Source organism: Pongo pygmaeus, chromosome 5 (genome assembly GCF_028885625.2).
Source record: "Pongo pygmaeus isolate AG05252 chromosome 5, NHGRI_mPonPyg2-v2.0_pri, whole genome shotgun sequence".
Classification (NCBI taxonomy): domain Eukaryota; kingdom Metazoa; phylum Chordata; class Mammalia; order Primates; family Hominidae; genus Pongo; species Pongo pygmaeus.
Window position 1 is genome coordinate 30273379 of NC_072378.2, and position 19463 is coordinate 30292841.

General features: G+C 42.0%; 1 long non-coding RNA gene and 1 pseudogene across 5 annotated transcripts in view; one reads left to right on the forward strand and one right to left on the reverse strand.

The window, feature by feature from the left end:
- The window catches only part of LOC129038155 (popy Class I histocompatibility antigen, A-1 alpha chain-like), a 48285-nt pseudogene extending 45671 nt beyond the window's left edge, over positions 1–2614 (forward strand).
- LOC129038156 (uncharacterized) overlaps positions 96–19463 on the reverse strand; it is a 40750-nt gene continuing 21382 nt past the window's right edge. For 3 of the 5 annotated variants that reach the window (XR_010126665.1, XR_008503089.2, XR_008503091.2), the window contains 3 exons: positions 4928–5092; positions 4670–4775; positions 96–3496 (listed from right to left, as the gene is read on the reverse strand). This is a non-coding gene — a long non-coding RNA (uncharacterized LOC129038156). The remainder of the gene's footprint in view (positions 3497–4669; positions 4776–4927; positions 5093–19463) is intronic. The other 2 variants (XR_008503090.2, XR_010126666.1) reach the window with 1 other exon arrangement.

The following is a 19463-nucleotide window of genomic DNA, read 5'->3' on the forward strand; positions in this document are numbered from 1 at the left end:
TTTGTTTTAGTTCCTTAAATACTAAATGTAAGACTTATAGGAAAATGGGTTTTTGTTGATCTGAGGAACTCAAACATACCAACCTTACTCATCAGTGCTCAAGAAAAATAGCTTTAATGTGAGATAGTTGTATGATGGTACAGATAGTGCCAGTATATGCAACGAAGAAAGTTCAGGTTTCACCAAAATTTTAGCAAAACTTCGGGGCTTAAAAATCTGTTTATCGCAGAAGTCACGTGACTGTCTCACATTTACTCTTCCTCGTGTCCTGATCCTGCTGACTTGTCCACATGGGCAACCAGGAAGCTGGCACAACTATACTTCTTTGTTCACCACCATTTGCTCTGCTGTTGGGCTGCCCATGTGTAGGCAGGTTTCACGAAAATATCAGGTTCCCTAAGCAACATGAACTGGGAGGCTCAGAGAGGGGAGATTCCCCTAGTCACTGACTTACTGAGGGATTGACTCAAGATTCCCAGGCACTAGACAGAAGCAGTCGGGAAAGGAATCATTTCCTGATTGCCTGTGGGGGAAAAAGAAACTATTCTTTGGATAGAACGTCTGGATGGACTCTAACACAGTAAAGTGAAGGCAGTGCATTCTTCAGAAGGGCGGCAGATGGGGCACCACGCATCCCCACAGAGGTGCTGTCCTGCGGTCCTTGCAGGAGTTGCCAGGCTCCCAAAATCTCCTCCTGCTGCTATCCCCACCCTGCCTGAAAAGAGGTGAGGAGGATGATGGGGAGGAAGTCAAACAGACTCGGGATAGGAGGAGTGACTGCCCTGGTAAAACCAATTACTTAGTTACACCTTTGGCTAAAACTCTAGGAAGGGAGGCACAAAATGGAAAAGTGTGGTTTGTTTTTGCTTCTCTAGGTGAAGGTTTAACTTCAGCATGGGTAAAACTATTCTTTCCTTCTTTTTTCTCTCCCAGAGTTCTCACCACCTCCTCCCAGGCTAAATCCTTCATGTTGCAGGAGACAGAGAATCCCAGGTAAGACCTGGACTTTTTCTCCCCCTTCCCTTCCTTTTTTCACCGTGTGTGTTCAGGATAAATTATCTTGGTTTTGTTTCTGGAGGGAAAAGGGCAGAGGCCCTGACTTGAATCTCAATTACATTTCTGCACACAGTACCTGAGGAGACAGAATAGCAGAGGGGTGGGAACAATTAACACTGCTCTATGGGCTTTAGAATGGAGAAAAAATAATTCCCAGGCTTTTTTCTTTTACCCAAATCCAACTTCAGTTTTCTCTCCAACTCTCTAAAACCACCACCAATACTATTATCCTATCATGTGTAGCTACTTGGAGGGTGGTGAAAGGCTGAGTATGCATCATGTTCAGGTAGTGGGGTGTTAAACGAAATAGTTCCTTACAGCAATGCCCAAAGTCATCCTTGGTCACAATAAAGGAGAATAAAGGGAAAAAGTATGATTATTGTATTAGGTTGTGGGGTTGTGAGTTTTTTTTTTCATTTTAAAAATTATTTTGTTGTTGTAATGATGATGTCAATTTTTTAAGAAATAAAAGAATGGAAAAAGTTGACTTGGGATTTCATAATGCAAAGAAAAAAGCAAAACAAAAAACAACAAAAAGCAAACAAAACAAAGATTTATATGTAATACCTAATTTAATCCCTTCATAACTCTGTGAAGTGGGTCAGTATTGATGGGTCAGCTTAACTAACAGGTATTAGGAATGAGATCCAAAAACAACCAGCCATGATTGCACAGCTTGTGGAACCCAGGTTCTTTGACACTCAGCCCAGTGTTCCACCTGCAATGGCAACCTAAGTGAGGAGGGGGCCTCAGAGATGAGGTGGTTGACCCTTACAATGCTGATATTCTCCATGCTTTCTCAGAGCAAGTGGCTGAATCTCTTTCGTGACAGAGAACTCACCACCTACCAAGGCAGCCCATCTTATTAGGTCTAGTTTTTAAAAAAGATACTTATGATGAGCACAATTCTGTGTCTCTCATACTCTATGGAAACGACCAATTTCTGACCTCTGTGTCACAAAGAGTAAGTATAATTCTTCACATAATAGCCCTCCAAATATTTGAAATCTCTATAGTCATAGCCAGGCATATTGCATCAAAATAAATGACTATTTTCTGCATGAGGGTTGGTCCAAATGTCCTAGCCCACCATTATCAGAAGCAAGAAGTCCTCCCTATTTTTTGAAGAACTATATTTATTTGCTCAAATCATATTTATTAGGGGCCTGCTATCTGCCTGGCAATGGGGATGCAGCAATACACAGGTCAAATAGACAGGCATTTGGAGTGTGGAAGTGGGTGCCCACCCTAGTTGGGGAGCATCTCAGGATGTCATGCGGAGACGACATGTCAACCGAGCCCAGAGGGCAACACGAGTTGACAGAGAAGAGTATTTCCTACAGGGAGAAACTGGAGGCAGCTGTAGTGAGGTGCTGATGGGTTCTGGCCACCACCTGGACCACCTAGATTTGATGTTTCTCCACCCCCACTTAGTTGTGTCACCCTGGACAAGTTCCTCACCCACTGCGTGCTTTAGAACCATCACTGTGAAACGGGAGATGTGATAGGAATGTTGTGAGGATTGTTTGAGTGAATACATGTGAAGGATTAGGACAAGCCTGGCACACAGTTAATGCCCAACGTTTGCTTTCGTGACTGGAGGGAAACAAGGTAGTGGGCAGGAAGGGGGAGTATGCAGACAGTTCCTGCTAAGCCTTGTAAGTCATCCATGGCCCAGCACCGTAACCAGAGAAGCGAGGATGAGACTTCCACTTTGAGAAAGGCCTCTCTGGCCGCAGCATGTAGAAGAATGGGAGGGCATTAGAATGTGTGTGCACGGACTAGGTGGGAGCTAACTGCAGGGCTGGCATCTGTGACACAGATTATCTCTCTTCATCCTGAACCCCTCCCTCTTCCCATCTCAAATCCTTTTCCCATTCCTGACCACATCCTCCACCTGTCAGAAAGTCACAGGTGTTAAGGAAGAGATGTGCTCAGGTGTTAAGGTGTGCTTTAAAGTCATGACAATGGGGCCCATGACTGGGAACCTGCTGGGAGAGGTGGCCTGTAGTGTGTCTGGAGTACACGGGGGACCCTGGGAGCATCTTCTGTGGCCCTGGCCCCTGGCAGGCCTGCATCATTTGGTGCTGTGCCACTATCTGATCCACCACGGGAGCCATGTGCTGTTCGTTCCACAAGGAGCCTTTTCAACAGGGAGACGTCAGGCCCAACTGGATTCTAGCCACCTTGGTCTCCAGTCTCCTACTCTCAAGCCCATGAATGACAATCCAGCACAGTAAATTTGGTTCTGTGAGCAGCATCTATTGACAGGATGACCAGCAATTCTTGTGTGTGGTTTGCAAAGATCTTACGGAGCACAAACGTTACTTAGTGCTGCAGAAGGAGAACAATGCTAGGTTCCACAAGGTAGTCTGTCCTTTTGCTGTCTTGTCTACACCAGAGAACCTTTGGTTGACTTGCTTTAATATTGGCTTCAGTCCTATTACAAAACAACAACAACAACAACAACAACAAATTATTGTATTCTAAACACAGTTCTAAATGCAATAGTTTATCTTTTAATCCTGGATTATACAGTTTACAATTACTTGCAAATGCATAGTACCTCACTCCAAAAAACCTCAGGCATCCAGGCATCACAATTTCTCTACCTGCATGACATAGAAACTTCCATGTCACTAGAGGATTTCACAATCCATATACGAATCCCCTGAAGACTTCTTGGTGTGAAGGAAACATCACTGGACACAACACTGAAAATGGCAATAGGTCAGGCATGGTGGTTCATGCCTGTAATCCCAGCACTTTGAGAGGCTGAGGCGGGTAGATTACCTGAGGTCAGGAGTTTGAGACTAGCCTGGCCAACAAGGTGAAACCCCATTTCTACTAAAAATACAAAAATTAGCCAGGTGTGGTGGTGCATGCCTGTAGACCCAGCTACCAGGGAGGCTGAGGCAGGAGAATCACTTGAACCCCAGAGGCTGAGGTTGTGGTAAGCTGAGATCACACCACTGCACTCCAGCCTGAGCAACAGAGCGAGACTCTGTCTCAAAAAAAAAAAAAAAAAGGCAACAAAAGCCCTGGATAGATAGGGCTTTTTTAGGTGAGCTATAACATCTGGGCAAATAAAAACACTATGTTATTCCTAGAAAAATTATAGAAATTGAACTTAACCTTGTCAACATGGGGATTCATTATCTTATTCAGCAAACTAAAGGAACAATAATGTAACTGCACCTCAGGTACAACTGGAACCAGGGATTTGAATGCAACTAAGACTTCCCATCTTTTATTTTCTCTTCTCTAGATTAGCTCAATTTTTTGCAACACATTTCCTGTATGAACTATAGCCATTTCTAGATTAATACCTCTTGTCAGCAAAGCAAGACAGAGTTATTCTCTGGTCATGAAGAAAATTCCAGAAAAGAGCTCTGAATCAAAGGCCAAAATCCTGGCATATCTGGTGCTGTGCAGAGCTGAGAGACTGGCTGAAGAGTGTGCCAGCAGTAAGCTATCCTAGGCATAGGGCCTGACTAGAAATCAGACCCTAATGTAGCAGTATTGCATCATCTATAGCCTAGATTATGCTGCAATGATATACAACTCCCATATCTCACTGGTATAAACCAAAAAGGTTTCTTTTTCATGCTACCTGTTCATCAGGAGTTGCTGAGGGGGTCACTTGGAGATCCAGGCTCGCCAAGCAGCCACTGTCTTCAGCACCAGCTAATGCCCTGCTAGTGGGCAAAGAGGGAGCTCTGGAAGAACATAAACCAGCAGTTAAATTCCTAGTCCAGAAGAAATACACATCACCCCTACTAACACCTCATTACAGGGCACAGATGATGACAATAATGACATCTCAGGCTTAAGGACCCTTCAACTCTGAGAGACAGTATCTAGTGGTCACCTCGTTACTATCCTGTCTTTCCCTCAGGCAGAAGTGGGTGTGGTTTCCAACACCCCGAGCTGTGTCCCCGTCCGTGACAACAGAATCTTTGTAATCAAAAGTTTGAAGCATTTCAGAGGTCAGAAGGGTGTTTGTTTGCTGTTAGACTCTTGCTCTCGCTTCTACCTGACAAGAGAGAAGAATTTGTATAGACTGTTAGACATGTGACTACTTTTTGAAAGCACTAGGTATTTGGGGCAAGGTCAACATGTTTCCCTATCAGAAATCACTCATAGATATGTTCTTTGAGGTCAGGAATTCTATGAAATAAAAATAAAGTTATTGAGCCTCTCTTGGATACCAGCACCATGCTCAGTGCTTTCATTTTTTTCAGTATACTCACATTATTGATTATCCTTCATTTTACTTATGATCAAAGCAAGAGTTGAAGGAATGTCCTTGGTTCAAGGCTACACCCTAGGAGGCAGAGTCAGAATTTAAATCCAGCTTTCTTTCATTTGAAAGATTGTGCTCTGTGCTGGACCACACTGTACAGTTTTTAAAGTGATCTAACAACAACAGCATCCATCAGTGAACTTTGAGTCTACCAAACAGAAATTGCTCTTAATGGGTTCATCTAATGGCAGGGCCAGCTCAAGGCAAAATTTTTTGCCCCCTCTCCCTCTTTTTCATTCGACACGATTTTGCTCTATCATCCAGGCTGGACTGCAGTGGCATGGTCACAGCTCACTGCAGCCTCAAACTCCTGGCTCAAGTGATCCTCCCTCCTTATCTTCCCGAGTAGCTGGGACTATGGGTGCATGCCACCACACCTGCTAATGTTTAAAATTTTTTGTAAGGATGGGGTCTCACTATGTTCCCTAAGATGGTCTCAAATTCCTGGCCTCAAGCAATCCTCCTGCCTCAATCTCCTGAAGTGCTGGGATTATAGGTATAAGCCACAACGCCCAGTCCCCTTCTCCCTCATTAAAAATTTTTTTTTTCATTTTTTTTCACTATTCAACTTCTATTTTAGGTTCAAGGGGTACATGTGTAGGTTCATTATATGGGTAAATTACAATGTCGTGGGGGTTTTGTATATAATTTTGTCACCCAGGTAATCAGCATAATACCCAAAAGGTAGTTTTTCAGTCTTCACCCTCCTTTCACCCTCCACCCTCAAGTAGGTCCTGGTGTCTGTTGCTCCCTTGTGTCCATGTGTACTCAATGTTTAGCTCCCATTTAAAAGTGACAACATACAGTATTTGGTTTTCTGTTCCTGCATTAATTGTCTTAAGGTAATGGCCTCCAGTTCCATCCATTTTGCTGCAAAGGACATTATCTCATTCTTTATGGTTGTGTAGTATTCTATTCCATGGTGTATATATACATTTTCTTATTTTTCTTTCTTTTTTTTTTTTTGAGACGGAGTCTCGCCCTGTCGCCTAGGCTGGAGTGCAATGGCGCGATCTCGGCTCACTGCAACCTCTGCTTCCCAGGTTCAAACAATTCTCCTGCCTTGAGTAGCTGGGATTACAGGCACCCGCCACCATGCCCAGCTAATTTTTGTATTTTTAGTAAAGACAAGGTTTCACCATGTTGGCCAGGCTGGTCTCAAACTCCTGACCTCGCCGAACTCCACCTGCATCGGTCTCCCAAAGTGCTAGGATTACAGGCGTGAGCCACCAAACCTGGGCATCTAGGTTGATTCCATATCTTTGCCATTGTGAATAGTGCCGCAGTGAACATACATGTGCGTGTGTCTTTAGGTAGAACTATTTATATTCCTTTGGGTATATACCCAGTAAAGGGATTGCTGGGTTAAACGGTAGTTTTAAGTTCTCTGAGAAATTTCCAGACTGCTTTCCACAATGGCTGAACTAATTTACATTCCCATTTGCAGTGTATAAGCGTTCTTTTTCCGCAACCTCATCAGCATCAGTTAGTTTTTGACTTTTTTAATAATAGCCTTTCTGACTGGTGTGAGATGGTATCTCATTGTGGTTTTGATTTGCATTCCCCTAATTAGTGATATTAAGCATTTTTTTCTGTTTCTTTTGAAAAGTGTTCATGTCCTTTGCCCATTTTTTAATGGGGTTCTTTTTTGCTTACTAAGTTCCTTATAGATTCTGGTTATTAAACCTTTGTCAGATGTGCAGTTTGCAGATATTTTCTCCCATTCTGTAGGCTGTTTACTCTGTTGACAGTTTCATTTTCTGTGCAGAAGTTCTTTAGTTTAATTAAGGCTTACTTGGCAATTTTTGGTTTTGTTGCAGTTGCTTTTGGAGTCTTCATCATGAAGTCTTTGCCAGGGCTGATGCTCAAAATGGTATTTCCTAGGTTTTCCTCTAGTATTTTCAGTTTTAGGTTTTACATTTAAGTCTTTAATCCACTTTGATTTTTATATATGGTGAAAGATAGGGGTTCAGTTTCATTCTTCTGCATATGGCTATCCAGTTATCCCAGCACCATTTATTGAATAGGGAGTTTTTCCCCATTGCTTGTTATTGTCAATTTTGTTGAAGATCAGATGGTTTTAGGTATGTGGCTTTATTTCTGAGTTCTCTAACCTGTTCCATTAGTCTATGTGTCTATTTTTGTACCAGTGCCATGCTGTCTTAGTTATTGTAACTCATAATTTGAAGACAGGTAGTGTGATGCCTCCAGCTTTGTTCTTTTTGCTTAGGATTGCTTTGGCTATTTGGGCTCCTTCTTGGTTCCATATGAATTTTTGAATGTTTTTTCCTAACTCTGTGAAAAACGTCATTGGTAGTTTGACACTGAATCTGTAAATTGTTTTGACTAGTATGGCAGTTTTAATGATATTAATATTTCCTATCCAGGAGCATGGAATGTTTTCCCATTTGTGTAATCTGATTTCTTTGTGCAATGTCTTGTAAAATTCTCATTGTAGAGATTGTTCATCTCTTTGGTTAGCTGTATTCCTAGGTATTTTATTCTTTTGGAGGCTACTGTGAATGAAACTGCATTCTTCACTTGGTTCTCGGTTTAGATGTTATTGGTGTATAGAAATGCTACTGATTTTTGTAAACTGATTTTGTATCCTGAAACTCTGCTGAAGTTCTTTTTCAGATCTAGAAGCCCTCGGGAAGAGACCATGGAGTTTTCTAGGTATAGAATCATTGTCTATGAAGAGAGATAATTTAACTTCCTCTCTTCCTATTTGGATGCCTTTTATTTCTTTCTCTCACCTGAGTGCTCCAAATAGAACTTCCAGTACTATGTTGAATAGGAGTAGTGAGAGTGGGCATCCTTGTCTTGTTCCAGTTCCTAAATAGAATACTTCTAGCTTTTGCTAATTCAGTGGGCTAATTCAGTGGCTCTTATTATTTTGAGGACTATAACTTCAAACCTAGTTTGTTGAGGGTTTTTCACATGAATGAATGTTGAATTTTACCAAAAGCCTTTTCTGCATCTATTAAGGTATCATGTGGTTTTTGTTTTTAGTTCTCTTTCTGTGATGAATCACATTTATTGATTTGGGTATGTTGAGCCAACTCTGCACTCCAGGGATAAAGCCTACTTGATCATGATGGATTAGCTTTTTGGTGTGCTGCTGGATTTCATTTGGTAGTATTTTGTCCAGGATTTTTGCATATATGTTCATCAGGGATATTGGCCTGAAGTTCTTTTTTTCTGTTGTGTCTCTGCCAGGTTCTGGTATCAGAATGATGCTGGTCTCATAGATTGAGTTAGGGAGGCGTCCCACTTTCTCAATTTTTTGGAATAGTTTCGGTAGGAATGATACCAGCTCTTCTTTATATGTCTGGTAGAATTTGGCTGTGAATCCATCTGGTCCAGGACTTTTTCTGGTTAGTAGGCTTTTTATTACTGATTTAATTTTGGAACTTGTTATTGGTCTGTTTGGGGTTTCAATTTTTGGTTCAATCTTGGGAGGCTGTATGTTCCCAGGAATTTATCCATTCTTCTAGGTTTTCTAGTTTGTGTGCAGAGGTGTTCATAATACTCTCCAAGCGGTTTTTGTATTTTTGTGTGGTCAGTGACAACGTCCCCTTTGTCATTCCTGATAGTGTTTATTTAGATTTTCTCCCCCCTCCTTTTTTTAATTAGTCTAGTTAGTGCCTATCAACCTTATTTATTCTTTCGAAGAAACAACTTTTGCTTTCTTTGATTTTTCTACGGTTTTTCTCGTCTCCATTTTGTTCAGTTCAGCTCTGATTCTGGGTGTTCTCTTCTGCTAGTTTTGGGGTTGGTTTGCTCTTGTTTATTTACTTCCTCTAGATGTGGTTAGGTTGAGATCTATCTTTTTGATGTGGGCATTTAGCACTATAGTTTTCCCTTAACACTGCTTTAGCTGGGTCCCAAAGATTCTGGTATGTTTTTATCTTTGTTTTCATTAGTTGTAAACAATTTCTTGATTTCTGCCTTAATTTCTCTTTGTTTACCCAAGTCATTCAGGAGTAGATTAATTTCCACTTAATTATATGGTTTTGAGAGATCTTCTTGGTATTAATTATTATTACACTTTAAGTTTTAGGGTACATGTGTACAATGTGCAGATTAGTTACATATGTATACATGTGCCATGCTGCTGTGCTGCACCCATTAACTCGTCATTTAGCATTAGGTATATCTCCTAATGCTATCCCTCCCCCCCCACCCCACAACAGTCCCCAGAGTGTGATGTTCCCCTTCCTGTGTCCATGTGTTTTCATTGTTCAATTCCCACCTATGAATGAGAATATGCGGTGTTTGGTTTTTTGTTCTTGCGATAGTTTACTGAGAATGATGATTTCCAATTTCATCCATGTTCCTACAAAGGACATGAACTCATCATTTTTTATGGCTGCATAGTATCCATAGTGTATATGTGCCACATTTTCTTAATCCAGTCTATCATTGTTGGACATTTGGGTTGGTTCCAAGTCTTTGCTATTGTGAATAGTCCCGCAATAAACATACGTGTGCATGTGTCTTTATAGCAGCATGATTTATAGTCCTTTGGGTATATACCCAGTAATGGGATGGCTGGGTCAAATGGCATTTCTAGTTCTAGATCCCTGAGGAATCGCCACACTGACTTCCACAATGGTTGAACTAGTTTACAGTCCCACCAACAGTGTAAAAGTGTTCCTATTTCTCCACATCCACTCTAGCACCTGTTGTTTCCTGACTTTTTAATGATTGCCATTCTAACTGGTGTGAGATGGTATCTCATTGTGGTTTTGATTTGCGTTTCTCTGATGGCCAGTGATGGTGAGCATTTTTTCATGTGTTTTTTGGCTGCATAAATGTCTTCTTTTGAGAAGTGTCTGTTCATGTCCTTCGCCCATTTTTTCATGGGGTTGTTTGTTTTTTTCTTGTAAATTTGTTTGAGTTCATTGTAGATTCTGGATATTAGCCCTTTGTTGTCAGATGAGTAGGTTGCGAAAATTTTCTCCCATTTTGTAGGTTGCCTGTTCACTCTGATGGTAGTTTCTTTTGCTGTGCAGAAGCTCTTTCGTTTAATTAGATCCCATTTGTCAATTTTGGCTTTTGTTGCCATTGCTTTTGGTGTTTTAGACATGAAGTCCTTGCCCATGCCTATGTCCTGAATGGTAATGCCTAGGTTTTCTTCTAGGGTTTTTATGGTTTTAGGTCTAATGTTTAAGTCTTTAATCCATCTTGAATTAATTTTTGTATAAGTTGTAAGGAAGGGATCCAGTTTCAGCTTTCTACATATGGCTAGCCAGTTTTCCCAGCACCATTTATTAAACAGGGAATCCTTTCCCCATTGCTTGTTTTACTCAGGTTTGTCACAGATCAGATGGTTGTAGATATGTGGGGTTATTTCTGAGGGCTCTGTTCTGTTCCATTGATCTATATCTCTGTTTTGGTACCAGTACCATGCTGTTTTGGATACTGTAGCCTTGTAATATAGTTTGAAGTCAGGTAGCGTGATGCCTCCAGCTTTGTTCTTTTGGCTTAGGATTGACTTGGCGATGCGGGCTCTTTTTTGGTTCCATATGAACTTTAAAGTAGTTTTTTCCAATTCTGTGAAGAAAGTCATTGGTAGCTTGATGGGGATAGCATTGAATCTATAAATTACCTTGGGCAGTATGGCCATTTTCACGATATTGATTCTTCCTACCCATGAGCATGGAATGTTCTTCCATTTCTTTGTATCCTCTTTTATTTTGTTGAGCAGTGGTTTGTAGTTCTCCTTGAAGAGGTCCTTCACATCCCTTGTAAGTTGGATTCCTAGGTATTTTATTCTCTTTGAAGCAATTGTGAATGGGAGTTCACTCACGATTTGGCTCTCTATTTGTCTGTTATTGGTGTATAAGAATGCTTGTGATTTTTGTACATTGATTTTGTATCCTGAGACTTTGCTGAAGTTGCTTATCAGTTTAAGGAGATTTTGGGCTGAGACAGTGGGGTTTTCTAGATATACAATCATGTCATCTGCAAACAGGGACAATTTGACTTCCTCTTTTCCTAATTGAATACCCTTTATTTCCTTCTCTGGCCTAATTGCCCTGGCCAGAACTTCCAACACTATGTTGAATAGGAGTGGTGAGAGAGGGCATCCCTGTCTTGTGCCAGTTTTCAAAGGGAATGCTTCCAGTTTTTGCCCATTCAGTATGATATTGGCTGTGGGTTTGTCATAGATAGCTCTTATAATTTTGAGATATGTCCCATCAATACCTAATTTATTGAGAGTTTTTAGCATGAAGGGTTGTTGAATTTTGTCAAAGGCCTTTTCTGCATCTATTGAGGTAATCATGTGGTTTTTGTCTTTGGTTCTGTTTATATGCTGGATTACATTTATTGATTTGTGTATATTGAACCAGCCTTGCATCCCAGGGATGAAACCCACTTGATCATGGTGGATAAGCTTTTTGATGTGCTGCTGGATTCGGTTTGCCAGTATTTTATTGAGGATTTTTGCATCAATGTTCATCAAGGATATTGGTCTAAAATTCTCTTTTTTGGTTGTGTCTCTGCCAGGCTTTGGTATCAGGATGATGCTGGCCTCATAAAATGAGTTAGGGAGGAGTCCCTCTTTTTCTATTGATTGGAATAGTTTCAGAAGGAATGGTACCAGTTCCTCCTTGTACCTCTGGTAGAATTCGGCTGTGAATCCATCTGGTCCTGGACTCTTTTTGGTTGGTAAGCTATTGATTATTGCTACAATTTCAGAGCCTGTTATTGGTCTATTCAGAGATTCAACTTCTTCCTGGTTTAGTCTTGGGAGCGTGTATGTGTCAAGGAATTTATCCATTTCTTGTAGATTTTCTAGTTTATTTGTGTAGAGGTGTTTGTAGTATTCTCTGATGGTAGTTTGTATTTCTGTGGGATCGGTGGTGATATCCCCTTTATCATTTTTTACTGTGTCTGTTTGATTCTTCTCTCTTTTCTTCTTTATTAATCTTGCTAGCGGTCTATCAATTTTGTTGATCCTTTCAAAAAACCAGCTCCTGGATTCATTAATTTTTTGAAGGGTTTTTTGTGTCTCTATGTCTTTCAGTTCTGCTCTGATTTTAGTTATTTCTTGCCTTCTGCTAGCTTTTGAATGTGTTTGCTCTTGCTTTTCTAGTTCTTTTAATTGTGATGTTAGGGTGTTAATTTTGGATCTTTCCTGCTTTCTCTTGTGGGCATTTAGTGCTATAAATTTCCCTCCACACACTGCTTTGAATGTGTCCCAGAGATTCTGGTATGTTGTGTCTTTGTTCTCGTTGGTTTCAAAGAACATCTTTATTTCTGCCTTCATTTCATTATGTACCCAGTAGACATTCAGGAGCAGGTTGTTCAGTTTCCATGTAGTTGAGCGGTTTTGAGTGAATTTCTTGATCCTGAGTTCTAGTTTGATTGCACTGTGGTCTGAGAGACAGTTTGTTATAATTTCTGTTCTTTCTCATTTGCTGAGGAGAACTTTACTTCCAACTATGTGGTCAATTTTGGAATAGGTGTGGTGTGGTGCTAAGAAGAATGTATATTCTGTTGATTTGGGGTGAAGAGTTCTGTAGATGTCTATTAGGTCTGCTTGGTGCAGAGCTGAGTTCAATTCCTGGGTATCCTTGTTAACTTTCTGTCTCATTGATCTGTCTAATGTTGACAGTGGGGTGTTAAAGTCTCCCATTATTATTGTGTGGGAGTCTAAGTCTCTTTGTAGGTCACTCAGGACTTGCTTTATGAATCTGTGTGCTCCTGTATTGGGTGCATATAAGGATAGTTAGCTCTTCTTGTTGAATTGATCCCTTTACCATTATGTAATGGCCTTCTTTGTCTCTTTTCATCTTTGTTGGTTTAAATTCTGTTTTATCAAAGACTAGGATTGCAACCCCTGCCTTTTTTTGTTTTCCATTTGCTTGGTAGATCTTCCTCCATCCTTTTATTTTGAGCCTATGTGTGTCTCTGCACGTGAGATGGGTTTCCTGAATACAGCACACTGATGGGTCTTGAGTCTTTATCCAATTTGCCAGTCTGTGTCTTTTAATTGGAGCATTTAGTCCATTTACATTTAAAGTTAATATTGTTATGTGTGAATTTGATCCTGTCATTATGATGTTAGCTGGTTATTTTGCTCGTTAATTGACGCAGTTTCTTCCTAGCCTTGATGGTCTTTACAATTTGGCATGATTTTGCAGTGGCTGGTACCGGTTGTCCCTTTCCATGTTTAGTGCTTCCTTCAGGAGCTCTTTTAGGGCAGGCCTGGTGGTGACAAAATCTCTCAGCATTTGCTTGTCTGTAAAGTATTTTGTTTCTCCTTCACTTATGATGCTTAGTTTGGCTGGATATGAAATTCTTGGTTGAAAATTCTTTTCTTTAAGAACGTTGAATATTGGCCTCCACTCTCTTCTGGCTTGTAGAGTTTCTGCCGAGAGATCCGCTGTTAGTCTGATGGGCTTCCCTTTGTGGGTAACCCGACCTTTTTCTCTGGCTGCCCTTAACATTTTTTCCTTCATTTCAACTTTGGTGAATCTGACAATTATGTGTCTTGGAGTTGCTCTTCTCAAGGAGTATCTTTGTGGCGTTCTCTGTATTTCCTGAGTCTGAATGTTGGCCTGCCTTGCTAGATTGGGGAAGTTCTCCTGGAATAATATCCTGCAGAGTGTTTTCCAACTTGGTTCCATTCTCCCCATCACTTTCAGGTACACCAATCAGACGTAGATTTGGTCTATTCACATAGTCCCATATTTCTTGGAGGCTTTGTTCATTTCTTTTTATTCTTTTTTCTCTAAACTTTCCTTCTCGCTTCATTTCATTCATTTCACCTTCCATCACTGATACCCTTTCTTCCAGTTGATCGCATGGGCTCCTGAGGCTTCTGCATTCTTCACATAGTTCTCGAGCCTTGGCTTTCAGCTCCATCTGCTCCTTTAAGCACTTCTCTGTATTGGTTATTCTAGTTATACATTCGTCTAAATTTTTTTCAGTTTTTAACTTCTTTGCCTTTGGTTTGAATTTCCTCCTGTAGCTCGGAGTACTTTGATCATCTGAAGCCTTCTTCTCTCAACTCGTCAAAGTCATTCTCCGTCCAGCTTTGTTCCGCTGCTGGTGAGGAACTGCGTTCCTTTGGAGGAGGAGAGGCGCTCTGCTTTTTAGAGTTTCCAATTTTTCTGCTCTGTTTTTTCCCCATCTTTGTGGTTTTATCTGCTTTTGGTCTTTGATGATGGTGATGTACAGATTGGTTTTTGGTGTGGACGTCCTTTCTGTTTGTTAGTTTTCCTTCTAACAGACAGGACCCTCAGCTGCAGGTCTGTTGGAGTTTGCTAGAGGTCCACTCCAGGCCCTGTTTGCCTGGGTATCAGCAGCAGTGGCTGCAGAACAGCAGATTTTCATGAACCGTGAATGCTGCTGTCTGATCGTTCCTCTGGAAGTTTTGTCTCAGAGGAGTACGTGGCCGTGTGAGGTGTCAGTTTGCCCCTACTGGGGGGTGCCTCCCAGTTAGGCTGCTCGGGGATCAGGGGTCAGGGACCCACTTGAGGAGGCAGTCTGCCCGTTCTCAGATCTCCAGCTGCGTGCTGGGAGAACTACTGCTCTCTTCAAAGCTGTCAGACAGGGACATTTAAGTCTGCAGAGGTTACTGCTGTCTTTTTGTTTGTCTATGCCCTGCCCCCAGAGTTGGAGCCTACAGAGGCAGGCAGGCCTCCTTGAGCTGTGGTGGGCTCCACCCAGTTCGAGCTCCCCGGCTGCTTTGTTTACCGAAGCAAGCCTGGGCAATGGCGGGCGCCATGTAAATGAGCTGTGGTGGGCCCCAGCCTTGCTGCCGCCTTGCAGTTTGATCTCAGACTGCTGTGCTAGCAATCAGCGAGACTCCATGGGCGTAGGACCCTCTAAGCCAGGTGCGGGATATAATCTCCTGGTGCACCGTTTTTTAAGCCCGTCGGAAAAGCACAGTATTAGGGTGGGAGTGACCCAATTTTCCAGGTGCCATCTGTCACCCCTTTCTTTGACTAGGAAAGGGAACTCCCTGAGCCCTTGCGCTTCCCGAGTGAGGCAATGACTCGCCCTGCTTCAGCTTGTGCACGGTGCACTGCACCCACTGCCCTGAGCCCACTGTCTGGCACTCCCTAGTGAGATGAACCCGGTACCTCAGATGGAAATGCAGAAATCACCCGTCTTCTGCGTCACTCACACTGGGAGCTGTAGACCGGAGCTGTTCCTATTTGGCCATCTTGGCTGCCAGCCTCCTTGGTATTTATTTTCATGGCACTGTGGTCCAAGAGTATGGTTGGTATTTCAGGTTTTGTTTTTTGAGATGAGTCTCACTCTGTCAACCAGACTGGAATGCAATGGCGTGATCTCAGCTCACTGCAACCTCCTCCTCCCAGGTTCAAACAATTCTCGTGACTCAACCTCCTAAGTAGCTGGGATTACAGGCGCACGCCTCCTCCTCCCAGGTTCAAACAATTCAAATTAGCTCATCTAATTTTTATATTTTTTAGTAGAGATGGGTTTTCGCCATGTTGGCCAGGCTGGTCTTGAACTCTTGACCTCAAGTGATTTGCCCACCTCAGCCTTCCAAAGTGTTGGGATTACAGGCGTGAGCCACTACACCTGGCCAGTATTTCAGGTTTCTTGAATTTGTTGAGAATTGCTTTCTGGCCAATAAAGCAATTGTGGTCAATTTTAAGAGTATGTACCATGTGCAGCTGAGAAGAATGTATATTCTGTTTTTGTTGATAGAGAGTGCTGTTTTTTGTTTTCTATTTGCTTGATAGATCTTTCTCCATCCCTTACTTTGAGGCTATTGGTGTCCTTGCATGTGAGATGGGTCTCTTGAAGACATACAGTTGGGTCTTGCTTCTTTGTCCAACTTGCCACTCTCTGCCTATTAATTGAGGCATATAGCTCATTTACATTCAAGGTTAATATTGATATGTGCAGATTTGATCCTATTATCATGTTGTTATTTGGTTGTTATGTAGACTTCATTGTTTATTTGCTTTATAGTGTCAATGGTCTATGTACTCGAGTATATTTTTGTGATGGCCAGTATTGGTCTGTACATCTCAGGGTGGCTTAAAGCACCAGGAGAAAGCATGCAGAACAGCCCAAGGTGAAGCTCATTTGGCAGCTGAGAGTGAGTTCACACCTTGTACTCTAAAATGAGGAGGTGCTCTTTCTTCTCACTCTAAGGAAGACTGAGAAGCCCTTCAGCACTTCACCGCACCCCCCCCTGCCCCGCACCTCCCCTCGCCCCACACCTCCCCCCTACTTTGTGGTAGATTCCTGGCACTTGAACTCTCTACAGGCCCAGGAGAGAACAGCTTTCTTGAGGTCCTAAGGATACCTGAGAATCATTCTCAGAGTTAATGGAATCTTCTGTATTTTCTGCGGATTTTGATTATTTACTTTTTTTTTCTAACTTCTGTGAGATTAGAGAATTGAAAGGCTGTCATATCACTGGAACTCAGTCAAAATGTGGTGTCTTCTCCAATATTGTCCAATTAGAAGATGTGGGAATCCCACCTGATATAAGAACTAAGAAATATGACTACAAACAAACTAAAGAGAAAATAAGAGAAGAACTTAAAGAATATTCGGGAGTTTTAGGGAGGTCATAACTGTAATGAGCTAATGTCATCCATATGTCCAAGGGAAAGTGAATCTGAATTTACAGGGCAACTTCTGTGGGCCAGGTTCCTTCACACATAATTTCAAGTCATGCTAAAATGAATGCATCCAAGGAAAATTTTATCATACATAACTTATGATAAGGAAACTTATGCTTAGGAAGATTAATTAGGAGGTTAAGGTCACCAAGCCTCTAGACTGTTTAGCCAGGACCCAACCCAGGTCTGGCTTCTGTTTGGTTTTGGAGTATGTGTTATCCCCATTCCATCATGGTGCCTCTCCAACCTGCAGCCCAGTGCCCAGGGGACAGGGATCAGGCCAAGATCAGAAGGGACACTAACACCAACAGGCCTGGCGAGGTGGGAAGTACAGAGAAGGGGTGACTCCAGCTTACTCTTCTCTCCCTCCCAGAGGGACCATCAGGGCCATTGGCATTGTTGGGTGATAGAAGTTGTAAATATGGGGTAAGGGACGTGGATGACACCATCTCCATATGCGTATGTGATAGAGTGGCAGGCCAGAAGTTAATAGCCACATCCAGGGAGCCAAGGATATAGTTCCCAGTAATGGGGCCTGTGTTCTGCTCTCAGGGCTGATGAAAGAGGATGGAAGTTGTACTCTCTGTTCCTCTACTTCAATAGAAAGTAAGCTAAAAGGAGAAATTGGGAGACAGAGGTTTACAAAAGGAAATTTATAATGGGGTCATATCAAGATAATTCAAGAGGGAAAATAAGACAAGGTGGCTCCTTCCCTGAATTGGTGACACAACACTAATCACTGTCCCCACAGAGTGGCTGGGCCTGACCCCAACTACAGGAGCTCAGCTGTCTCTACCCTCTGGGGGTAGACAGGAAGCAGTGATCATGCTACTGCAGCCTAATAACTTTAGATTAGAATTGGCCATCACCCCGCTGCAGGGTATGTGCCCAGCACACTTTGACAGCTTCCTTCTCTGTTCAGTCTTGAGAAAAAAATAACACTAAATAAGGAAAGTGAAGCTACAGAAAGTCCTGACTGTCAGAAAATGTTAACATTCAGGGTGAGGAAAGACTTTAGAAATCATTCCAAATTTCATAATGAGGGTAAATCAATTGTAAGGGCCATTAAGGGTGGCAAGTGGCAGAACACGGATGCAAACCTAGGACCCTTCACTCCTCCTCCAGTGCACTTTCCACCATGCCAGGAGGAAGGATAAAGAGTAAAGAAAGGTGCCAGGGGAAGGGCTGAGATTTGTATCCTTCCACTTCTTTTCTCACAGAAAATGTAGGATACAAATGGAGCCAAAAATTTAGGCCACTGGAAGCTACGGGTCTGCTTCAGATGGATCTATTCTTTTTCCTGGGTTCAGTGAAGTTATTTGGCCATAAAACCCTAAGCCATGTATGATCATAACATTTTAAGAAATAGAAGCCAGGTATTAGAAGGTTCCGTTTTCTCTATAAATAGTTCAAAGTATCTCAATGAAGTTTAGGTATCAAAAAAAAAAAATACCCCAACTTTTAAGAGCATTAAGTATTATGAGTAATAAAATAAATACTTATAGCAATGGGGGTTTCAGGACAACTTACCTCTTGAACATAAGTAGATATGCTCAAGAAAGCTATCCCAAGGACAGGGTTGCATGCACAAAGATAAGAGACCAAGCTGATTTCCACAGTCAAAACAGACAGCCCTATTTCCTTCCTAGTAGCATCTGTACAGCATAAATAGGTATTTGTGAATGAAGTCATGAAAAGATCCTCAAAGGTCTGTGTTAGAGCAACTGTGGTTAAAATACGAGAGTAGGAAAAGTGAGATTCTCCAGTTAAGTTACTAATAATTCAGACTTAAGACTTTTTAGAAAGATGATCATCTTTTCTTTCAGGAGCCATGGCTATCGACCTGGAGAGAGGCCAAAAGACACCTAGGCTTTTTGTAAACCAAAGGTTGAGGTATCCACATCAGTCAGCAGTGGCTTCTGCAGCAGAAGCCACAGAAAGTGAGTAATGGAAACAAAAGGATAGAGATATACAGGAAGTCCTCTTTCCTCACCCAGAGAAGAAAGGAAACAGGAAAAAAAATAAGGTCAACCCCACAATCAAGGTAGAGCTGCTCTAAAATCTGAGGTAGCCAATGACCAACACAAACCACCTCAACTTTCTGAGACTCAGCTCTCCTGTAAAGGAGAAACCACATTGACCCTGGATCAAAATCCCCAGACAGTAGAAGTGACCTTGGATTCCAAGAAGGAGCAAATTACCTCTACTAATGCAGATAAAGACACCACCATTTTTGGTTTTCAGGATTTCACAGGGAAAACAGTCCCATTCTTTGGCCTCTATTAGCCAGAGGCCCAGATGACCCTATGTCCCTGAGATCGGACATGGCTTTCCCATGGCCTCTTATGAGAACCTGCCCAGCAATAAGTGTTTTTTTTTTGCTGTTGTTGTTTGTTTTTTAGACAGTTTCACTCTTGTTGCCCAGGCTGGAGTGCAATGATGCGATCTCGGCTCACTGCAACCTCCACCTCCTG